A 23,830-nucleotide genomic window follows, 5' to 3' on the forward strand; every position below is an offset into this window, starting at 1 on the left:
GATTCTCTAGGTGACCAAAGAGGTCTTTCTTTGTATGGATAATATTTCAGACAGCTGTGTCCATTCTGTTCACCCATTTCTGCTATGTGTGGCCACCTCACTTCCACTTAGATTGCTTTCCAAATCGGAGACTTAACTAGCTCTCAGAGTTAGTGTGTGTCATTCCTTCCTTCTAATCTGTAACCCTCTGGAATGATTCAGTGAGCATCATTATACCCATCTGATAGATGGCAAACCTGAGGTTCATAAGAGTCAAACAAATTGCTAAAGTGGGCAGAAAATAGAGGTAGAATCTTCATGCAAGCCCAGATCCATGTCTTCTTACAACCAATGATCTGTAAGATGTTCTCTTAGAACAAACTACTGCATTGTAAGTAGGGGTAAAAGACCTTACACATTAAAGATTCACTTTTTAGTGCAATTATCTCATTAAATGGTAGAATATACTGATAGTGTTTTCTCCGATATAGCAAATATGATTCAGTGGAGGAACAACCACATAACTCAGTTATAAATCTAATTCTCCAATTTGGCAAATCTTTAAGCTGTGATTGAGTCCCTTGACTCATCCTTATATCTAACTTTGTATAATAGCTATAATGACAACAAGAACAATGGCCTCTAATTGAGGGCTGTTTCTTTAAGAAGCAAGACTACATGGGATGTACCATAAATATGGAGAAATATGAACCCAAGTTTGGTTTCTTGCTATGTCTATCTATTAGGATAATTGCTTTGTTCTTGGTTTTATCTATATACAAACAAATGGAAAAACTTTATAAGAATTATACATGAGTATTGTCTGTTGTGCAAACACATCATTAACAAAGTTGTGGGAAAGAAGATTGGGTAAGAATAGAAAGTGATTCATAGTTGGCTTGGAAAAGCTAGAGGTCTAGCACAGAACCAAATACTGCCCTATCTGGTTATTTAGCTGTCATGTGTGTGATCTTTACTGTCTAATTAAATTATACCCTCCTGAAGGCAAAGGCCATCACTTATTCTCTGTTTGTACTCTCTGTAGTTCCCTAGTGCAGGGGCAGGCAGAGAAGACAGCCATAAAATTGTTTCTCTATTAAAATTCAACCTTACAACTAACTGGGATCTCAATTCCTGCAAAGGCATATGTTCTAAAACCACCTCCTCTACGTCCATTTTATTTGACCTCCAAAGTGACTGTGTGCAAGAAACAAAGTTACTCTCTTAACCTGCAAGACCCAGACCAAGTGTCAACTTTTCTAGGAAGCCTTGCCAGGCTCTTCAGTGGGGGCTAGATGCATTCTTTCTGTGTTCAGTACATACTGAATGTGAGGCATTAATCTCATCTTTTAAAAATTGATTTGTCTGTTTTCCCTCAGGGCCCATGAACTCCTTTCAAAGGCAAGGATCACATTTTTCTCCGCACCCACAGTGCCTACCCCAAGTCCCCACTGTGTGATAGGTGCTCAGTAAGCATGTGTGTGAATGGCTGGTCGTTGGAGTCCTTTTTTAAATGATGACTCATTTGCATGTGAAAATATACTCATTTGCATATGGAAACATTTATCTTTAAGTGGCCAAACCAGCTGTATCCTAATTAGGAATCACTAAAAGTTATTAGCTTTGATAAAATGTGAGACAGCTCTTAAAGTGGGAAACACAGCGAAATTAAATCCAGGTCTTCAGTACCACCACATTACTGGGATATCACATAGTCCCATGACTGCCAGCTTCTTCCCTTCTAGGAGGTAGTGGGAAAAGCTCATGTTCTGTGTGAATGGGAATGACTGAAAAAAATGAGAAGTCAACCGTTCTCTCCGTGACGTGTAAATATGACATTACTTATTTGAGTCTTATCTGCAGCTGCTGTGTAGAAGGACTGTTGTTGTTTGACTTTTCTATTTATACCTAACTTGAGTAATAAGACTACTTGAATGAATGCATTTCTTCTCTCCCACCCTGTTGTCCAGCAGGCTGGTCTCTCCGCATCTGTGGTTTTCCATTGGTTGTGTGCCACACGGCTTAAGGCTGAGCCTCCCTGAGTCCTTGAAATGTTGATTTTCTCTTCTTCACTTTTAAGACAATAGAAATGTATCTATTAATAATACAAACATTAAGACATAATATTTTCTATACAGTTATTTACTTATTTATAAAGGTGGCTTCAAATAGGTCCATTGTTTGGTTCTGCTGTTAAAGTTATGAGATGTTTGATAATGACATTATCCTGGCTCTGTTCTCAGGTATCTGAATGTTACCTTTAAATTGCCAAAATGGTTTCCTGAATTTGTACACAGTTCTAGCCCCTGGCCTATAAATCACAATACTGCCATTCCATTTTGGTTCTTGGTGTAAGTAAAATGTGTGTTTCTGTGTCCAGATCCTGTGCATTGAGGGAAGAGATTTTTCTTCTCCATTTATAATGGCTAATAATCATAATTGCTAGTATTTTTCTGAAGTTGGGCAATGGGATATGTGATAAAGAGTTGTGCTGGTGCCGCTTGCTGTAACTGAGTTTATGAGTTATAACTCTTACTCCAAATGAAATACAATTTTATTTGAGGTAGATCTGCAAGTGGGAGAATGACTATTAATTCTGCAATTCCAAAATAACTAATGTACTTGGTTTGAAGCCAGGTACACTGTGAGTTCTGGATTTAAGTGCTCTTGTGGGAAATACAGAGAGAGACTTTAACATATGGATTCTCAGAAGAAAATGCAACTGTTCCATACAAGAAATATTGAGTTATTCTTAGTACTTTTTAATGTGTGGTTGACTCTGTATTTTTGAGTGGTGCCATTTTTAACACTTGGCAATGCAAGCCAAAGATCTTCATTTCCTGGGGTAATTTTAATAACTCACCCATTCATACAGCAAGCATTTAGTGAGGATTGATGGTATAGCCCTGTACTTGATTTGATGAGAAATACAAGGAAAGTGGAGGCAAGATCTGTCTTCACTGGATTTATAACATTGTTGGAAAATAAAAAAGATATATGTGTATGCACGTATCTATATAGATAGGTATGCATAAGTACACACACACACACACACACACACACACACACACACATATGACAGGTAGAAAGCAAAATGGAACTTCATGATAATGTATTAAAAAATTCACATTGACTCCCCTCTATGCTGTGATCCAGGCAGAGGTTTTGGAGCATCTGCCTTTGAGAAGCTCATCATTGGGTAGAGGGATGGGTGGCCCAGATGGATGGGGTGATAATCAAGGGATGAGCCAACTGCCTTGTGAGAACACTGTTGTCATGATTGTAAGTTCTGCCCGTGAGAGCGGAGGGAGGCTTCAGAGAAGAAGGGGAGTTTGAGTATGTTCTTGGAAGAAAGTGTAATCACAGTGGGTTTTGTGTACATATGCACCGAGAGAGGGCAGAGAAGAACAGAGGTGCCTGTGATGTCAGAAAGCCTACTTTGAGAACTGAGTTACATCTTGCAAGAAGTTTACATAGCACAAGGGTAAATATTTATAATTTATATTGTTTGGTATATGCATGTCAAAGAAAGAAAAGTGGGAAGAGAGCTCAGGTGAGAAAACCCTCACAGGCAAAGGTGGAAGACCGGGAAACAGTTACACGTAAGGAGAGTGGTCCACTGAAATGGAAGACCTTTCACTAAAAAGAGACCAAATTAGGTGGATTTAGGGATAAACAGCATCTGACTGAGGGCTTGGGTCAAACAAGAAATGAAAGCTGTTTAAAAAAATACAAAACATGATGCAGGTGCAGGTTATTCCAGTATATTGGTTAAACACAGACTGGCTTCGAATCATGGCTCCATCCATTACCGTCTGGCTGTGTGATCTTGGGCAAATTATTTATTGTCTCTGTGCCTTAGTGTCCTCATCTATAAAAAAGAGGATGTACTAGTTTTTACCTCACAAGGTTGGTATGAGTATTCAATGAGTCAGTATTTTTAAAAGTTTAGAACAAACCCAGCACATTGAGATAATATATGTATATATGTAATATATATAAAAGGATATACACTAGGTAGTAGAAAACTAGCATGGCTTCTTAAGCAGTGGGTGTTAAAATGGTGTGTCATGATACACAGGGCAGAGTGAGGGACATTCTGGAGGCTGGCAGATGAGATGGGACAGATTACATGGATGTCTGAATGAAGACAGTGAGGGCTTGGAGCAGAGTAGAGAAAAACTAAGAGGTTTGAATAGAAGATGTATTTCTTTTTTTCGAAGGGTATGTGTATAAGTTTTTATTGAAGTATAGTCAATTTACAATATTGTGTCAATTTCTGGTGAACAGCATAATGCTTCAGTCATACGTGAACATACATATATTTGTCTTCATAGTCTTTTTCACTGTAAGTTACTACAGAATATTGAATATAGTTCCCTGTGCTATAGAGTATGAACTTGTTGTTTATCAGATTTTGTGAGAATCGTCGTATATTTGAAAGTGAGAAACACTGCCAGAGTTCAGTAGGTGTTCTGTGCAATTCAGTGGGTTTGTAGATGTAATTCTTGGTGTATTTGTGGGTGAGGGTGAGCTGTGAGTCTCTTTACTCGCCATCTTGGCACCACCCCCCAGAAGACATATTTCAAAGAAAGAAAGAACTGTTAGAACTTGTGGGATTGGGGTGGGTGTGAGGATGTGAGAAGTTGTAGCCAAAGATGACTCTAACGTTGAGGCTTTGAGAAGCTGGGAAGAGCGGGGGGGTGGGGAGCCATGGACAACAAATGAGAGAGTTATGCATGAATGGACCTCAAAGCTCCGTAAATGAAATCTACAGCACTTAGCCTGAATGTGCTCAAATAATAATAGTCATTAGCTAGAATTTCATCTTCCTTTGTGCTTTTCTGCAATTCTTTTGCCATCTGTTCTGGGAACAATTCAGGATGTCAGTGCTCTTTGAAAAGAAAGCAAATTCTAAAAGAAGAGATTTCTGATTTAAAAACATGTACTTTCCAAGCATTTATTAAATTATAAAATAAGACAAAGATAAGGAAAAACTTAACTTTCCAATCCCTTGGAATTTTACAGAATGAAGTTGAAAACTTATTTCAGTTGGGAATAGAAAAAACACAAACAATGAAGCGCAATAAAACAAAACAAAAACTCGGTTAAGAAATGACCCTGAGGCAAAGTCTTAAATCTTAAAGGTCAACAGGTCAGTATACTTTAAAAACTGTAATTATAGCTCTTAACTCTTCCCCGGGCTTACTGTGTCATGTTAAGGTTATTCACTCCCATATACCATAGCCCATAATGTCACTGGAGGTATCCTTATGGCTTCTCCAGGTATTAAAGGAGCTTGATATGTTTTTGTTTCATTAATCTTTTCTCAGAGGCCAGTGATGAGTTCATCTGACTCTTTTCCATCAAGTTGAAAATTCTTTTCAATTAAAAACTCATCTCTACAGATGGTATTAGCATTAGGAGAGGCCTGTTCTGTCTAAAACAACAAATATTGAGATACTTCAGGAATTGCTCTATAAATCTTTGGAATTAGAATCAACTAAAGGGTTCAGTTGTGTGTGTGTGTGTGTGTGTGTGTGTGTTTTGTTTTATTTTGTTTTAAGTGAGTAAAAGTTGAACTGATGAGAATTTGGCCCATGTGCTTTATTATTGCTCGAACGGATCAGTTTCATCCCAGTGCTTGGACAATTTTGTTGCACGTTAATGTGAAATATTGTGAATATTTTAACTGAACTATCAACTATGAAATACTTTATCCAAAACATTATGATTACAAAGGCGATAAGAGAAACAGTTTAAACCAGGAGAGAATGCTCTGTTAAAGAGGATTAGAAAGACCATTTATTGAATAGTATGGGTTTCTTCCAAGCCCCTGTGTGCAGAAAGCATGCAATGCGTGAATAATTCATCTAGAAATTCTATCGTGAAGTTGTATCAGTTTCCACAGTAAAACCTGGCCACAGAGGAGGAAAATACATCAACATCTGTGACAAGCTCTATGAAGAGACAGTGGCAAAGCCTTTCAGGCACCAGGAGCAAAGCAAAATATAATAAATTCACTTAAGTGTCAAATTTGTGTCGGCTGAATAATGACACCATATGTCTGGGCTGCTATGTCACCGTAGGCTGCTCTGAAAAAACACATGGCTTTATGGAAACGGCTGTCAGCCTGGGGAAGAAACCTTGCTGGCTACTGCCCTTCTATCAAAGAAAACATGGGCCGTCCAGTAAATGCAGCTCTGATGATCAGAAATGACTGGTGTTTGGTTTGGTCTGGTTTGAACTAATTGGCCAGCATCTAGAGAGAGCCTGCTGTTTAGATTAGGGCATGAACAGTTAGAGCCTGTTTTGGGTGTGTTCCTTTAAATCTCCAAGTGAGGGGGAGCAAGGTTTTCAAACTCATCAGTTGGCCTGCTCTGCGTGGGTCTTAATGATACACCTGTCTTCATCTAGCTCTTAGCAACTCCCTTCACAGTATTTTATAGGCATTGTCTCACCAATCCTTACAGCATCCTCGGGAGGCATCAAGGACTCAGATTTATTTTCTTCCAGGGCAAACCGAGGCACAGAAAGGTTACGGTCACATTAGCCCTTAGGACGCATGATTCTGGGGATGACTCAACCTTCTTTACTCCAGTTAGTCGGCATTTGACCAGGCGTGCCAGACACACTTTATGGGAAGGAGGATTTGTCTTTCTCTCCTGGGCTGCTGCCTCCTTCTCCTGGCATGCACAGTGCTGGCCAGGTGCCCACTTCAAGGCTGCTTCTTCACTCCAAAGGTGCTGCACCGGGGTCAGCTGCCATGTGAGTGGGGATTCCACAGTTGTTGTTGGGAAGCTGTTACCAGAGTTTTCCTGCTTGGACACAGAGACTCCATTGCATGGTGATTACGTCCTGGGTAACTGCTCTGAACAGCCTGGAGCTCTGCAGGGTACATGGTCCCACCGCACACTGGAATCAGCAGCCCCGTGTCAGCTGCACGCCTCCTGCTTTGTCTGGACCTTGGTTTCCATCACAGTTAGTCCAGTGGTACTTACAGTAGATTGTGGCCAAGATAAGCTTTTGGAATGGTTTATGCTTAATTTTATTCACAAGGGCAGAGGCAGGACCAAGAAAATTGTGTGACTCAATCTGATATAAGGAAAACTACTTTATATATATATGAGTTTTCCACGTAAGAGCCTTTCCCCCAAAGAATTTAAAGTTAAAAACTTTTAAACAATGCACTCAGCAAAAGGTTGCATATCTCAGTCACTTAGAGAGTTTTCCTGTCTCTGGGTGTGTGTGTGTGTGTGTGTGTGTGTGTGTGTGTGTGTGTGTGTGTGTGCGCGTGCGTGTGTGTGCCTGTCTGATTCACTGGATCCAGAGCACAGCCTGGGATTTTAATAAGCCCTCCCCTGTGAGTCTGATGTGAAGTCAGTGATGCCTCAGAGGGTTGCACATGCCCCAGTTCCTCTAGCCCTGCCGCTCGGGAGTATAAAACATCAAGGGCAAAGTGAAACAGATAAAAAAGATTTGTGGTTTCCTGACCAGACAGAGGTGTTTCCCATTCAGCAGTGTAATGTCAAGAAATGGAGAGGATATTCTAAATGCAGCAGTTCAGGCTGAATCTGAAAAATGGACTTTAAGGCATGTAAAGGAAGCCTGTGGAGCAAGCACAGGGAGGACTTGCAATGGATTTCTGCACCCCATCACTATCCTAGTTCCCCGTCCCTAGTTGTTTGTGATAGTAACCCAGTTCTCTGTCGACTGCTTTTCCCTTTCTTGAAATCAAAGGACAGAGGGTATGCAGAGAAATGATGGCCACAAATTCAGAAAGTATATATTTATCTATCTCCTTGAGCTTGGGCTGAACCTGTGACTGATTTAATCAACAAACCATCAGAAGTGATGCCATGTCCATTCTCAGTCCACATCTTTGAAAGGACTGGCTGCTTCTGCTCTCTTACCTCCTTAGCTCAGGGGTTGCTCCCTCTTGAAACCCTACTGCCATCCGGATGAGTAGCCCAGATCACATGAAGAGGCTGCATCCAAACATTTTGTTCAACATTCTTACCAAGCTCATGGCCAAGAAGCAATATTCACTCTCGGCAAGCAGAGTGAACCATCTTGGGAGTTCTAGCCCAGTTGAGCCCCAGATAACCGCAACATCCATCAGCATCACGTGGAGCAGAAGTACCACCCAACTGAGCTCGGTCAACTCATACAATCTCAAGAATTAACACAACAGTGGATGTTTTATGCCCACTAAGTGTTGGGGTGGTTTGTTACACAGAAACAAATAACTGAAACAAAGTGTATTTTCCAGTCCATGGCAGTCTGAAGGCGAAGATTTGGATCACAACTATAATTTCAATGTAGTATTTTGGCTGTAACTTCACCTACTTTGTGGTAACTACATTCCCATCATTTTCTTCCCACATAATTTCTCTAAGGTCTATCCAGAACATACAATATGTGGATCAGTCCTTTTGGTCACCATTTGATATTGGCTATTTTATTTTTATTTTTATTATTTATTTAAAAATTTTTTTAAACATTTTTTATTGATTTATAATCATTTTACAATGTTGTGTCAAATTCCAGTGTAGAGCACAATTTTTCAGTTATACACGAACATATATATATTCATTGTCAACATTTTTTTCTCTGTGAGCTACCATAAGATCTTGTGTATATTTCTCTGTGCTATACAGTATAATCTTGTTTATCTGTCTACATTTGATATTGGCTGTTTTAAAATTCTCACTTGGATGACATCTCTGCTCTTAGGTGATGTCTCATTTTCCCTGCTGACACTAAGAGTGAGAGCCCGGCCTCCAGTGTCTCTGAAGCTGCACTGCTGTTGACCATGATGGCTATTGAAGTTGACTGTGGGCCTGAAGGTGAGGGCCCTGGGATCTGAATCAAAGTGCCATCTCTGTTACTATTGCAGCTACGGGTGCCACTGGAACTTTGGGAAATAGTTCATTATTATAATTAGCAACCTAAGTGGCTATATATTTATAGTAAATAACTGTTGCTTTCAATTGAACTGAAGAGTTAAGATGTACTGCTTAGATGATTCTTCCTCTTCCTCTCCCTCCCCCCCCTTCTTCATGCAAATATTCTAAATTAAGAACCCGGGATCAATGTTGCTATAGTTGAAACATTTAGCCTACAGAGATGGCCAATCAAATTGTTTTAATAGGGTCCAGGTGGGGAGGCTTCTAATCAGGTTTTCCTCAGCAGGAATTCCTGCTTTATTTATGTGAGCTAAAAGTATTTGACTAATTTTTTATTCTTTAAATAATATGAGTAGAAGATGAAATATTGTTCTCTTTAAACACTAATGATATCTTTAACAACATCACAGCCTAACAAATAGGAAATATTTAAAAAACAAAGATTGGAAATCCAGAGAACAGATTTTTGTCTCTAATCCACTAATTTGGTAGATGTTTGGTATCACATTTATTACACCAATATCTTGGGATTATTTCTGGGAAATAGTTGTATGTACTTCCTTTTTTTTTTCTGTTCTAAAGGACTGAAGTTGAAGCAGATGGAAAATATTTAAAGTAAAAGATCACTGTTTGAAAATATGAGGATACATACAAATTTAATGAGATGGGAAATGAGAGAATAAGAGGAAATAAACACAAAGCAGGAGGGTATCAAGGTGGAATTGTCTTCTGAGCATATGTTATAGAGCAGCTCAATTCTCTTGAATGTGGTTTTGGAAAATTGGAGGGAAGGAGAAAGTCCATGTTTCCTGGGCATCAGGGCATCAAGAGATTAATGGGAAATTGAAGGGGAACTTCATGCCTGAAACAGAACCCTCTTTGATGTTCTCCTTTGAGATCCTTAGAGAAATAAGATCAGAAAAGGATTCTACTAACTGATTAGGCTACTTCCTACAGTAATATGGTGATTGGACAATGATTAACCCCCTGTGACATTGATGCATTTCCAGTGTCAAGAAACATCTTAGAAAAATGGAAACATCAGAAAGAACTGGAAAAATGGATGCTTTCCATACTATTTTACCTGCCCCCCAAAGATTTAAGGGGTCCCTTTTCAGAAAGTTAAATACTAATGTTGGAGAATTATTGTTAAATATTTCTAAAAGCAAATTGAGTTCCTTTGAGTCACGTTAGGCTTGGTAGTTTTCACAGTAGAGTATGAATAGGTCCTTGCTTAGTTAACTCGGCTGTTTTTCCTCATAATGAACATCTGGTTAAATTCTTATATACAAATGTGAAGGAATTCTGTTTTTTGGAGATACAGTTCTAGGAGTCCATGTGACACTTGGAACTCTCTTTAACCTGCCAAAAGATGCTCTGATAACTTTCAAATTTTGAGACTCACTTTGTCAGACACGTTGGCAGGAGGCCTTTATTTGAGGAGTAAACCTTTTAGAAGTAGGACCCCTTGGCCAATTTGGAAGATTTTGAATTTTTGTTGGAACAATGAAGTTGAGTTCTAAACCCTTTCACCACATGTTATAAATATTAACAATGAAGGTAATGTGGGTGGTGATTTTTTTTTTTTTTTGAAATGGGGATTTCAGTATTGGCTGAGATGATAATAAAGTCATTCACTGAGAAACAGAACAGGAGGTTGTTCTAATTTTATATTTGCCCATTTTTCATGAAGGAGAAGGGAACAAGAAACAGCTTTAGCATAGTAATCAAATTTACAAGGTCAATACTAATGGATATAATGGGTTAGGCCAAATTACACAAGTATTTATAGTTTGAAATTTTGAGGAAACACTTTCCTTAGTAGTTAAGAAGGCAGGCTCTTTGGGGCTTAAGCCCTAGCCCTGACCCTTACAAGCTACGTGAGCTTGAGCCGTACCGAACTTAAACAACTTGCCTTATTTTCTCACCCTCGTGCCTGCTAGGGTTAATAATTGGACCTAACTCATGAAATAGTTGTGAAGATTTATTTTAGTTCTTGGTATGATATCTGGAGTGAAGCACTAAATGCTCAATAAATATCAGATGTTGCTCTTACTATTACTAAACAGAAAAAAATTGCCCGTGAACAAATTTATTCACCCAGGAAGAAAAAGAAAAAGAATTTCTTCCTAGCATTTCCTGGTGTCTTTCAGATATGAGGAAAGAGAGTGGGCGAATTGAGAGAATTTCCACAATGATGCACATGTTTAAGGAATTATTCCTTACATGAGCGTCTTACTTGTAATGCTTAATTTGTCGGCTTTAATGGTATTAATTCTTTTGGTACCCTTCCTTAAACACATACTGAGCTAGAACTCTTCTTCTGCCTTGCTGGACATGGAAGATCTCTAGCATCCCCTTCATTTTATTATTGAACCACAATTATGCTTCCATAAAACCAGCCAAGCAGCAGAGGCAAGACACTCGAGCCACATGGGAGCATGGCACACAGCAGAATGCAGTTCCAAATTTGGAAGCAAGGTCAGAAAATGTCACTTCTGAAGGTGAATATCAGAAGAGAAAACATTATAGATTAGTTTGTCATCTTCTCAACTGCAGAAGTAAGCCCTCTGGTTGGAGTCTAATTTGTGTGTTGCCCACAAAGCTATTTTGTTTCCAGATTTTTACATTGGAAATGCACAGCACCTCACAAATTCAGTCAAGGGCCCTGGACCTTTTCCCTGGCCCTGTCAAAGTTATTGGGGTCTTATGTTATTTTTTTTTTTTTTTTCAGAAAAAGAATGTTATAATTTTCTCAATCACATTTTTAAAGGGATTATCACCTTATTGTTTAGGGATGGTAGTGATTTACCTAAATTCTGGAAAAACATTAGGAGACTAATTTATCGGAGGGTCAGCGCTGACCAAAGACTGTCCTCCTGTCCTCTTTGAGAACTGTTCCTAGAAATGGATTGGGTAGCACAGGTTGTCACCCCTTGGTGGTAGTTCCTGTGAGCATCACCCAGTGCCTTTTAAATGTAATTTAGATTCCTATGTGACTTTTCCTCTAGAGGAAATAATGACCTGATTACACTCAAAGGCCACTCTGAGCCTTTGGGAGTTATATTTATCACCGTGAATTAATACTTTGGTGTTTTGAATCAGTCTTATAGGTATTTGGCTCATGTCAGTATCTGGAAGCCAGTCACCCTCAGTTAATAGAAAAAACCCAAAACACAATACATTGCAGAGCTGGACCTAGCAGAGGCTGCAGTGGACCTTTTCAAGATGCAGCCACGCAGGGCCAGTCTAGGGCAGTCAGCATCCCTGCTGACCTTGCTCACCTGCAACCCTGCAGCGAGGACCTAGAAGATCAGGGAAATCTAGCCTCCCTTTCTTCCAGCCTCCATCTACAGAGACATATATTACCACACTCCCGTGAGGCTAGGCAGTGTTCTGATTTTTCATAAATTGGCAGAGGGTGGGAAGAAAGTAATTCAATTGACTAAGGAATTAGTGAGAATAACAGCTGAGATCCTGTGAGGTTTCCTAATCTCAGCTCCAATTATGACATCACCGGCACAGCATCGGAGAAGACGCTCGATTTGTGCTGCATTTTCTTGGCCTGGATCTAATTTTACTAAAAACTGAAGGTGAGATTTTATTTCTTACATCTCAAATTCTTGGCAAATATCCAGGGAAGTACAGGATCAAAAAGTAGTGTTTGTTTAAAGTCTGTCTTGTTCAGTGGGGTAATAATAAGGCTGACAGCTGAGGAAATGTGTCTGAGAACTACAGAAAGGTGAATGCATATAATCAAAATGTGGCTAATATTTAAACTTGCCCTCATCTCCACCCGTGCCGTTGGTTCCTTAACATCTTGGATCTTGATGTGGTTATAAAAACTCATCCTAGGAGAAATAAACTCCTCCCAAAGTCGTTAGGGCCCAGATAATAAAAAGTTTTAATTAGACATATCCTGTTTGTTCTCATAAAATCTAAAGAAAATATTGACTATTTTTGCCTTTCCTGTTTAGTTCATGGAGAAATTGTGTTCAAGAAAATCCATATGCCTTTTGAGAACCAGTTTGAGATGGGGAATACTTTTCCTGGCTTTATAAAAAAAAAAGTGTCAACCCAAACACAGCCATGGCTGACAGCCGCTGCCCTCTGCTTTACCTGTGGGAAGTGGCGCAAACCCCAGGAGCCTGCGCACAGAGTGCCCCCAGGCATTCTTAAACCTGCAGTCTTAGAAGCCACTAACAAGATGATTTCTTCTCACTGACACTTTGCCAGGAACATAAAGAAGATGGGCTACCTCTTAAACTCCTGGCTACCTCTGCTCCCCCTGCAGTCACAAGTTCTTTGTTTATCTTTTCTTTTGGAACCCTGGGAAAAGTATATCAAAGTGACTGGATTTGCCAAAATTTGTGCACTTAGCAGCTGGCGCTGTGACAAATGCCTGCAGAGAAGAGAAAAGATTCCTGTGTTTCTGAGTGTTATTTTCTCCCTTGAGAGGTTTCCAGAGACTTGAAAGGAGGGCCGTGCCGAGGAACTGATTAAATTTGCTCATATGAAAATTGAAAGTCGGTGTGAACAACCCGCTCTCTCTGCCTCTGCTCCCGGCCCAGCAGCCCAGGTAACCAGGGCTCCTTATCACAGAGACGAGGGCTGGATGCCAGCGCAGCCCCCGTCCCCTAATACCTGGCAAGCGGAGGGCTGTTCCCTGTGGTCTCCATTGTTTAGTCTGGTTGAATTTTAAAACATGCTTCAGAAAGAGAGTGGTCCAGATTTCCTTGAGGAGTTCTCTTCATAGATGAAAACTTGTTCGGCTAATAAGTTGAAGATTTCTTTTGCTTCAGCTCATCCTATTATTTTGAGACAGTCTTGCCTCTTCTGTGCTTTGTGGTCTTAGGAAATTATTCAGTTCTCCAGTTTCTCCACATCTGAAGAGGGGGATTGTATCATTATTAAAATACTGTTTGGAGACGACGGGAAAGAGCTGGGGCCACAGCAAGTGTTTAAACCATCCGCTCCAGGACTAGTTCCATGTGGCCTCAATATTACTTCAGAAAACTCGAGGTTTTCAGAATCTGAAGAAAGCCCTGGCGAATCTTGCGGTTGGCTTGCTCTGTTGTGGAGATGCTGTGCTCAGGACCGCGAGGAGAATCTGGGCGCTGAGCCTGGTGGGACCTTCTGACATGAAGCCTTGACCGAACTGAGAAGGTCAGTAACATTTTTAGGGAGTGCTGACCACCACATCCAAGGCCTTTCTTTCACTGTCAGGCTCCCCATGTGTTGTTCACATCACTCCAGGGGTCTCCTGTCTGGTACCCTTACCCTCATCCCCATTAAGTGTCACCTTGGAGCTGATGCTGGGGTACCCCTCCTCCTGGCCACCTCAGGGCAGTTACCTTTAACAGTGAACATTGCCTGTAAATGAAAGGAACATTTTCCAAACTCCTGAATTCCAGGTGCCTGGGACAGAAGTGGCAATTGTGGAACATTTTTTTCCCTTTGATACTGAGGAGGGAGGGTCTTATCACAACACTTCCAGTGTCATGCCACATAAATAAAAGGATAGACGACATGTGAGAGCCTAGTGATATGCTTATTGAACTTGAACTTCACTTCCACCTCTGTTAGGCCAGTACCATTGTAGTTCCTAGTCTCTGGATAAGCGAACCAAGTCTTGGGAAGCTTAGGTAACTGGTCAAGATTCCACAGTAAGAGACAGGATTGGAATTGAACTTAAGAAATCTGTACCTAAAATCTATGTTCCTCAATCACATTCACTTTTGGTAGTGGTGGTGGTTGTGACACTCACCGTGGCAGGGGACGTTTACTGACAGCTTATGCACCAGGCTTTGTGATAAGTCCCTCATGGGTACTACCTTATTTAATCCCATTAATCATCCCATAAGGCTGGCAGATTTAAAGTATCCTCTTTTTAAATACAAAGAAAATCAGGCACAGAGAAGGAAAGGTTGTCTCATTCAAGGGCGTGTTCATGGTTACCCAGCTAGTAAGCTGCAGAGTTGTGGATTCAAACCCAAGCAAGCTGACTCTGCAGTCTGCTCTTCCTACATACGTGCCTTCCATGAGGACTCAGCCTTTACCTCCACAGAGACAGAAGTGGCCCTGCCACGTGGCCATGATGATGTGCAGGCCTTCAGCTGTTGCTCTAGAAATGGGTCCACTTATAACTTACTGTACTTGCTGAGGATGGAGTTGGCACCCAAAGGAGGCAGCAAGATGACAGAGTGGGCCCAGTACCATGTGGTCCATCATCTCTGTGCTGTCTTATGTGAGTATAGCTATTCCAAGTGGAAGCAAATTTATCTCACTTTAGTTTCTTGTCACCCACTACACATGTAAAACATGATCAGAACGCCAACCAAACGCTGTCTTTCAAAAGGCCTCCCAAATTGACACCACATGGACAACGCTAGGAAGAAAGAGTTTAGATTCTAACCTGAAAGTCAGCTGGGATAGAGATGCCAGGTGACTATATCCCAAAGGGCTGAGAAGCCACCTGGAAGAACCACTGGCCCGAGGGAAGAAGGAACCAGGCAAGATGCTCCTCAGTAACAAAGCTTGGCCGTTAGTAAGGAAGCTGGGATGAGAATCTGAGTGTAGCCTGGAATATTTAAGGGGCTGTGGGTAAAATTTTAAAGGGTTCTTCTATGCCTAGCTCTGTGGCACTGGAGCATAAGCAACACTGCTTGCTGACTTGCTCTTAGAGATGCAAAAGGCCTTCCCCCGCACTTCTCCCTTCCCCAGGCCTTCAGCCTTCCTGAGGCCCTTGTGTTCCCTGGCCAGAGTAGTTCAGGGATGACCATACAACCCAACTGGAACCAGTCCCTGGTCTTTTACAAAAGCCATTGGTAGGAAGGAAGGCTTATTTCCTCGGGGATTTAAATCTGGGAGGATATAACCTGTTGGTGCTGCTTGTGGCCATGTTTTCATCACAAGAGCCCTGTAAATGAAGCCATCATGGAGAACTGCAGATTCGAGAGACAGAGACATCATCTGAGCCTTTGGATTAATGTCGCTTCCTGCGTAAACCAGTCTGATTTGGGTTTTCCGACTTTTAGCACCCAAATTTTCCACAGTGGGGTTGATGGTGATGGACTGGGTCATTTTTTAGTTAGATTTGATGGGGCAGACCTCTCTGAGCATCTGGGCGTCTATAGACCAATGTGCTGATAGTGCACACCATTTCCCAGGGCAGGATTAGGGGTGATTTTTTGTTAGAAACAATTGTTTCTTTGTTAATAGCAAAATATTGAATATACAATTTCAACTTTTCCTAGAATTGTGAGGCAGTCCACTGACCACACTGCTTCTTTGTCTCAGCTCCTCGGTATTGGAGATGGAACATTTCCTCCTCTCAACTTATGGGGAGGATGGCGAGGGAGCTCACAGCTGGGCTTTTGCACACACGCGCACCTCATTTGTCTTCCTTTAATAAGGTGAGGTTTAGTCTTCTTTCCTGTCACTTGGTTTAGCATCTTTTCTAACCCAACAGGTTTCCAAAATCTCAAATCTTGTGAGGTCAATTGCAGAGTTATTTATCAAATAAAATCATGAATTTATTATGATATCCTCAAACTGGGAGCTGATGGTGACTAACAGCTTCCGGAGGCCAGGTGGTCCTCTTGAAACAGACCGGAGTGAGGAGAATCCAAGTGTATGACCAGATTTGTTTTCCTGGCATGTGTATCTTCTGCTTGAGCACACCCACACGATTCACAGGAGAGGTAAAATGGGAGGCTTTATTTGAATAAAAGCCCAAAGGTAGGCTAAAGGCTCCACTTAAACCCAAGGTCATCTCTGTCCTCTATCTGGGTAGGAATTAGGAATTGTGCATGGGGTGGGGGGAGACTAGGGGGAGGCATGGGGCCCTTAAATGATTAAATTTACTAGCTCCTCTGAATCAGCTTCCTGTACTTCATCTTGGGGAAAAAAAATTCAGAACAAGTGACAAAAAAGTACTTCTGGGCTTTTTGAATACCCTCAGGGGGGAAGGCTTCTAACCTTTCAGAAATTCTTTCAAATTGAAGCTTAAAGAGAATGTGTATGAGCTCTTGTGTGCTTTCCACACAAATTCTGCTTTTACTGTTAGTTGCATGGGGACTTAATTCTCCTGAAAATGCCTCTTCGCATTTACCGTGGATCACGAGAATAATGCTAGCAGTCAAAACCCAACTGTCTGCTGTGCAGTATAGAGTCTCATGTTAACTGGATTACTGGAGCACTGGATTGTATGCTTAAAAGTTTGCTTAGAGGACAAATCTTAAGTTGTGTTCTTATGCCAAAAATATGTGTAAATAATAGGGTGAGAGGGAAGTTTGGAGGTGGTGTTCATTTCCTGGGTGTCTACATATCTCCAAAATCATCAAGCTGTATACATTAATTATGTACAGGTTTTGTATGTCAAAAAGAAAAACCAGACTGGCCCATCTTACCCAAAATGGAATTCTTCATTTCTTTTTCAATTCTAATAATAAGGAGAGTTATGGTTGCTCCAAAGATGCTGATCAATGTGTACTAGCAGCAGAAATTAGAGGGATGGGATGTGTTTCTCTAGACAGATAAATGTGTATCTCTTCCCTTGTGTTCTACTTACATGGGCCATGCATGCATTACTCTGTGGTCATTGTCTGTTAAATAACGTACTATTAATATTTTGCTTCCAAGATTTTGGTAACTTCATAACATATCCTATTATTTCTTAAAATCTTTTAAAAATTGAAGTATAGTTGATTTATAATGTTGTGTTAGTTTCTGGTGTACAGCCTAGTGATTCAGTTATACATACATGTATATATATTCTTTGTCATATTCTTTTTCATTATAGGTTATTACAAGATATTTAATACAGTTCCCTGTGACAAATGAACTTAATTACAAAAGAGAAACAGACTCACAAACATTGAAAATAAACTTATGGTTACCAAAAAGGAAAGGGGATGGAGGAGGGATAAATTAGGAGTTTGGGATTAGCAGATATACACTACTATATATAAAATAGATAAACAACAAGGTCCTACTGTATAGCACAGTGAACTATATGCAATACCCTACTATTTTTAATTATGAATTTTTAGGCATATCTTAAGACATAAAATCTTAAGAGATAAGAGTACGGAGACTAGTGTGATGAACTGCCATATACCTATCACTGAGATTTAACACATATTTGCTTCATTTTTCAAAGTATTTGAAAGTCAATCACAGACCTATACCATTCCATTCCTAATAGTTTCTTCTATGTGCATCTCTAAAAGAATTTTTCTATAACAACACTAGTGTCACCACACCTATAAACATTAATAATTTTTATTAGTAAACATAAGTAGTAAAGTTTTTTCTTAACTTTATGTAACAGAGAATGTATTTTACGTGTTAAGTTTTTAAGTTTATACTCAGAATCTTCTTGAAATTTATATCATTATCAACAGACAATAGTTTTGTTTTTTATATTTGGAAAAACCTTGACAGAACATTATGGAATGAAACATTTCTAGTGTTCCATCCTAGAGGTTTTATTGAAAAGCTCTCAGAATAAATCTACATCATTTTTCTCTCACATTCTTTAACATAATGTTTTCTTGTTCAAAATACATGTGCTCTTATCACCGTGAATAATCATTTATTCCTTTATGATTTTTTTGGTAGGACTTGATGGCTTACTGTTAGAACAGCTGAATCTCCTCTCAAGTCCTACTCCTGGTGTACATGAGAACAGATGACATATTAAACTGTTTCCATTCTATGGGGTTTAAGTCACTAATATGTTGGATGGTCAGGTGTAAGAATTACCACATTAGACTTTCAAAGGTCTCTCTAAGGACCTTGTTAGAAACCATGTATTTTCACAATGTCCATGTGTGCTTTATAAGAACAGCTACTAAAAGGTGACCAATACAAAAGGTCATCTTGGACACTGGGAAAGAGCTCTAGAATCCCAATAAAAGGCATATGTTGAGTTCCAGCTTGCATCTTACCTGCTGTGTGACCTTGGATCAGCCAACTGACTTCCCTGAGCCTCAGTTACCTAATTTGTTAAATGGAACAAGTCACAAAGTTATGGGGATTAAATGATATAAAAAAATTTTGTTTTTGAAAAACAATACTCTATTGATGTAAAGTGATAGGGGCTGAGCTATGGACAGACTTCCAGCTTCCAGAACCATGAGAACATAGATCTCTGTTAAGACACAAAGCCTATGGTCTCTTATCATGGTCACCCAAGCTGCCTGACATAGAGTGAAAGAAAATAATGTGTCCTATGGGTGGTGATCTCCTATTTCAGCTAAAAGATCAGGAAAATGGGTGTACTTAGTAGCAGAAGGAAAGTAGGTGAACCATAATGTAGAGGAAGAACCTTGGCCTAGAATGACAGTCGAAACTTCTAATCTTGCCTCGGGCCTTGCCTGTCTGAGAGATGTTGGGCAAGTAATAAAAGATGAAAGCTTTTGGGATCTTAGTTTCCTAATTTCTAAAATGAAGACATTTTAACAACATATCTTTCAAGGTCTTTCTCCCTCTTAGAAGTTTGTTCAAGTTCCATGATCTTTTCTGCCTTCATCTGATGAAACAGTGGGACACTTGAGAGCTGTCTGGGAGAATTATGGAGGCATGCACCGTGCAAGTGAGACTGAACCTCACCTGTCTTGAATAATACATGCTGTTTACCTGCGAGTAAACATGCTAGTTTCTCTCTGGCATTCTCTCTAGTCACCAAGTTTTCTGGTACCTGGTCTTTGCTTTAAATAGTTTGTAGATAGAAATCATAGATTTTTTTTCTTTTTTGAAAAACTGAAGTATATTTGATTTACAATGTTGTGTTAGTTTCTGGTATACAGCATAGTGATTCAGTTATGCATATATATATATACACGCTCTGTTTCATTATGGGTTATTACAAAATAATGTATATAGTTCCCTGTGCTATATAGTAGGACTTTGTTGTTTGTCTTTTTTATATATAGTAGTTTTTATCTGCTAATCCCAAGCTCCTAGTGTATTCTCCTTTCCCCTTTGGTAACCATAAATTTGTTTTCTATGTCTATGAATCTGTTTCTGTTTTGTAAAAAACTTAATTTGTTTCACTTTTTTAGATTTCATATTTAAGTGATATCATATGATACTTGCCTTTCTCTGTCAGATTTATCTCACTTAGGATGACAATCTCCAGGTCCATCCATGTTGCTGTAAATGACATTATTTCAATCTTTTTTGTGACTGAGTAGTATTCTATCATGTATATATACCACAACTTCTTTATCGAATCATCTGTTGATGGACATTTAGGTTGCCTCCATGTCTTGGCTATTGTAAATAGTGCTGCTATGAACATTGTGGTACATGTATCTTTTCGAATTAGAGTTCCCTCCAGATATATGCCCAGGAGTGGGATGGCTTGATCATATGTTAAGTCTGGTTTTAGTTTTTAAGGAGTCTCCTTACTGTTTTCCATAATGGCTGCACTAAATTACATTCCTAGCAACAGTGTAGGAGGGTTCCCTTTTCTCCACAGCCTCTCCAGCATTTATCCTTTGTGGGCTTTTAAATGATAGTCATTCTGACCAGTGTGAGGTGATATACCTCATTGTAGCTTTCATTTGCAAGAAATGATACATTTTTTAATTCAATAGACAGAAGCTGTGGTGGGGTTACTAATCCAGGTAAATGTACGTTAAACCTTACTTTATACCTTGAGAAAATGTTTTGCTTGTTTTGAGCCTGGCCTTGTAACAGTGATTTTTAAACACACACACACACACACACACACACACACACACACACACACACACACACACACACACACACACACACACACACAGAGACATTAAATGGTGGCCCCTCTAAAGCTCTATCACCTGGAACCTGTGAATATGACCTTACTTAGTTAGGACCATGGTATTTGCTGTAATTCATGAAGGATCTTGTGATCATCCTGAATTTCCCAGTTGGGCCTTGAATCCAATGACAAGTGTCTTATAACAGGCAGAAGAGGAGAAGCCACAGAAGAGCAGAAGGCCAGTGGAGACAGAGGCAGAGATTTCAGTGATGCAGCCACAAGCCAAGGAAGGGATGCCTGGACCCACCAGAAGCTGGAAGAGGCGAGAAGGATTCTCCCCGATGCCTTCAGAGGGAGCAGGGCCCTGCTAACACCGATTTCAGACTTCTGGCCTCCAGAACTGTGAGAGAATAAATTTCTGTTGTTTTAAGCCTCCTAGCTAACTCGTGGTGAGTTGTTGTGGCAACCCGAGGAAACTAATACACATACTCTCTTATTGTCTATACTTTCATTTTATACCATTTCCCAATAGATCCATTAACTAGATTGAAACAATTTTGCATCTTACGGAAGACAGGTGTGTTTCTGGAGTTAAGCTGTGGATGATTCTGACGCTGAAGGGCGAATACTTATCAGCACACCAATACGCTTCTGGTTGAATATTGAGGGGGATCTTCCTGGTGATTAGTGTTGGCTCAGTTCTGAAAGATGGAAGGACAGTGGTAATGTTGAGTAAGATGAGGTTTTTAGTGTGAACAGAATTTTTCAGCCTCGGTCCCAGTGACATTTGGGGCCTGGTAATTCTTTATTGTAGGGTGTTTAATGGCATCTCTGGACTCCACGCACAAGATGCCAGTAGTCCTGCCTGCCAATTCCCCAGTTATGACAACTGAAATTGTCTCCACACATTGTCAAATGTTCCCTGGGGACAGAATCTCCATGCCTCCCGCATTAAGAACTGCTGCTTTAAAAGATGACAGATGTATAGGCTCTGGGATAAGGACAAGAATGTGCCTATGAAAAATATTCAACAGTACCACAAAAATGGCAGAGAATTTTTGAAGCAGAACCATTTTCTTAACAATCATAAATGACTCTGTAACTTAAAAGAGGATGTACATGAGAAAACGTTTGCCATTGCTATGATTATCACCCTGACAGTTTTTAATGTGAAAGAGGATCATCCTGTGACAGAAGAGAGATTTTTTCTCAGAGTGGAAAATGATCTATGTGTCTGTTTATATACATATATATATAACACACACACACACACATGTATACATATATACACATATACGTATGAGTGTATGTATGTGTTTTATACACATATGTAGATATGTGTGTGCACGCATGAGTACATGTGTACGGCATGTATATATGCATGCATCTGTGTAAATGCTTTGTTAATGAAGAGGCCTGAAGGGGTTTCATATTCTTCATTGTCCTGCTTGGGAATTCTGAAATTACGGAGCATAATGAGTCATTTCTAATGATGACGGAGTAAATGAAAAGCCTTTGAGAAAGCTCTTCTTTCAGAACAGGTACAGGGCGCATTAGTATAAGCGGGTTGAACAGGAACAATAGTGGTGCTAGTGTTTTCCAAAGGCCCTCATTTCTCTCACAGATCAAAGGTTCATCCAACTAATATGAAAACAGAATTTTGTTCTTTTATTCTGTTCTCTGCAAAGTGCTTATTACCTATTTGGAACATTGTAATCTTCCCCATGCAGTGCTGTGAGTCACCCAGCTGAGAACCTCTCTGTCTGCTCACAGACACAGTTGCCTAATGTGTCTTATAAACCACATATAATTACAGTGAATGCATCCTTCTAAGGATACACTTGTGGTGAGCCTGGGTCCTTCTAGAAGAATGTTCACATGTGGAGAAAAATGCTTCCTTTGACAATATCTAAAATCTTCTTTAAGTAGAGAAGTATCTATTTATCTCTACCTTTAAAATATGCATTTCACAGGATGCAGACAGAGGCTGAAATTTGCTAAGGGCTGTTTCCTGGCTTGGCAATTAGACCGAACTGGCTGATCTAATGGTTCACTGAGATCTTGTTAGAATGACACCCCTTCCCAGAGACAACGAGAATCATGAGATAAGCTCTGGAAACAAATCAAGGATTTTGTGAGAACACTCCTGGAGTCCCAGGGAGCAAGAAAAACTGTAGGGAGTGTCTTTTTAAAATTGATTTTTGAAATTGAGTTTCATGAATCACAGTGTTCCTCAGATTGTCTACAGATGTTACAAATATTCCAGATGGTAACTGAGAAACAGGTAAATTAGCTTAGAAATGAAGGAGAACATCAGGTCGCCAGACAGCTATGGGGTTTGCTTGGACAGGGTTATTGGGGGCAGTTTGAGAATTCTTTTTCTGCTTACAGCTCATTCTCATGTTTGGAATGACTAGCAGTCTACTGGTGGTGGGAGCAGTGCAGTCCCCTGAGGCTGTAGCCCAGTTTGGAGTCATGTCCCAGGTGCATGTCATCTGGGAAATACCTTTGTGCCTGAAATAATTAGTAAGATGCCCAGTTCTGGTTATAGAACACACTAGCAGGTTTTTTTTTTTTAATTGAAGTATAGTTGATTTACAATGTTGTGTTAATTTCTGGTGTACAGCATAGTGATTCAGTTATACATATGTATATATTCTTTTTCATTATAGGTTATTACAAGCTATTGAATATAGTTCCCTATACTATATGATAAGACCTTGTTATTTATCTATTTTATATACAGTAGTTTTTATCTGTTAATCCCAAACTCCTAATGTATCCCTCTTCCCTCTTCCCCCTTTAGTAACCATCAGCTGGTTTTCTGTGCCTGTGAGCCTTAGAGATGATCACACTAGCAGACTTTTGAAGAGAACGGCACCTGCTCTCGGCCTGCGGTCCCAGGCCACAGGGTGTGGCTGTTTCAGTGCCAGCGTGTCGACCGCCATGTGGATGTCGCTGGCGTAGGCTGGGTTTTTCCACCGTTAACTGGACGAGAACTTGTTCCTTACATACACTTTTGCTTGTACAAGTGCTGGCTTCTGCCCACACGAGCAACTCCAAACCCCAAACTGTAAGTCTCATTTGTGGTTACTGGGATGGGACCTGATGGAAAACTTGACTATAAAGACAAAAAAAAATCATGTGAAAAAAAAAAAGTCCTCTGTTACAGAAATCAGGAAAGGATTCA

The 23,830-nt window shown here is 40.0% G+C and overlaps 1 protein-coding gene and 1 long non-coding RNA gene across 3 annotated transcripts in view; both read left to right on the plus strand.

The window, feature by feature from the left end:
- XKR9 (XK related 9) overlaps window positions 1–21,106 on the plus strand; it is a 238,574-nt gene extending 217,468 nt beyond the window's left edge. Inside the window, exons 19-23 of the mRNA XM_064480873.1 lie at window positions 5,008–5,134; window positions 8,716–8,828; window positions 13,125–14,054; window positions 16,188–16,303; window positions 20,847–21,106. The gene's annotated coding sequence lies outside the window, so the exon portion shown is untranslated. The remainder of the gene's footprint in view (window positions 1–5,007; window positions 5,135–8,715; window positions 8,829–13,124; window positions 14,055–16,187; window positions 16,304–20,846) is intronic.
- Window positions 21,107–23,375: 2,269 nt separating this feature from the next.
- Window positions 23,376–23,830, plus strand: part of LOC116149638 (uncharacterized) — a 144,204-nt gene continuing 143,749 nt past the window's right edge. The window contains exon 1 of one of the 2 annotated variants that reach the window (XR_004133250.2): window positions 23,376–23,713. This is a non-coding gene — a long non-coding RNA (uncharacterized LOC116149638). The remainder of the gene's footprint in view (window positions 23,714–23,830) is intronic. The other variant, XR_010378482.1, reaches the window with a different exon arrangement.

This window comes from Camelus dromedarius, chromosome 30 (assembly GCF_036321535.1).
Source record: "Camelus dromedarius isolate mCamDro1 chromosome 30, mCamDro1.pat, whole genome shotgun sequence".
Classification (NCBI taxonomy): Eukaryota; Metazoa; Chordata; class Mammalia; order Artiodactyla; family Camelidae; genus Camelus; species Camelus dromedarius.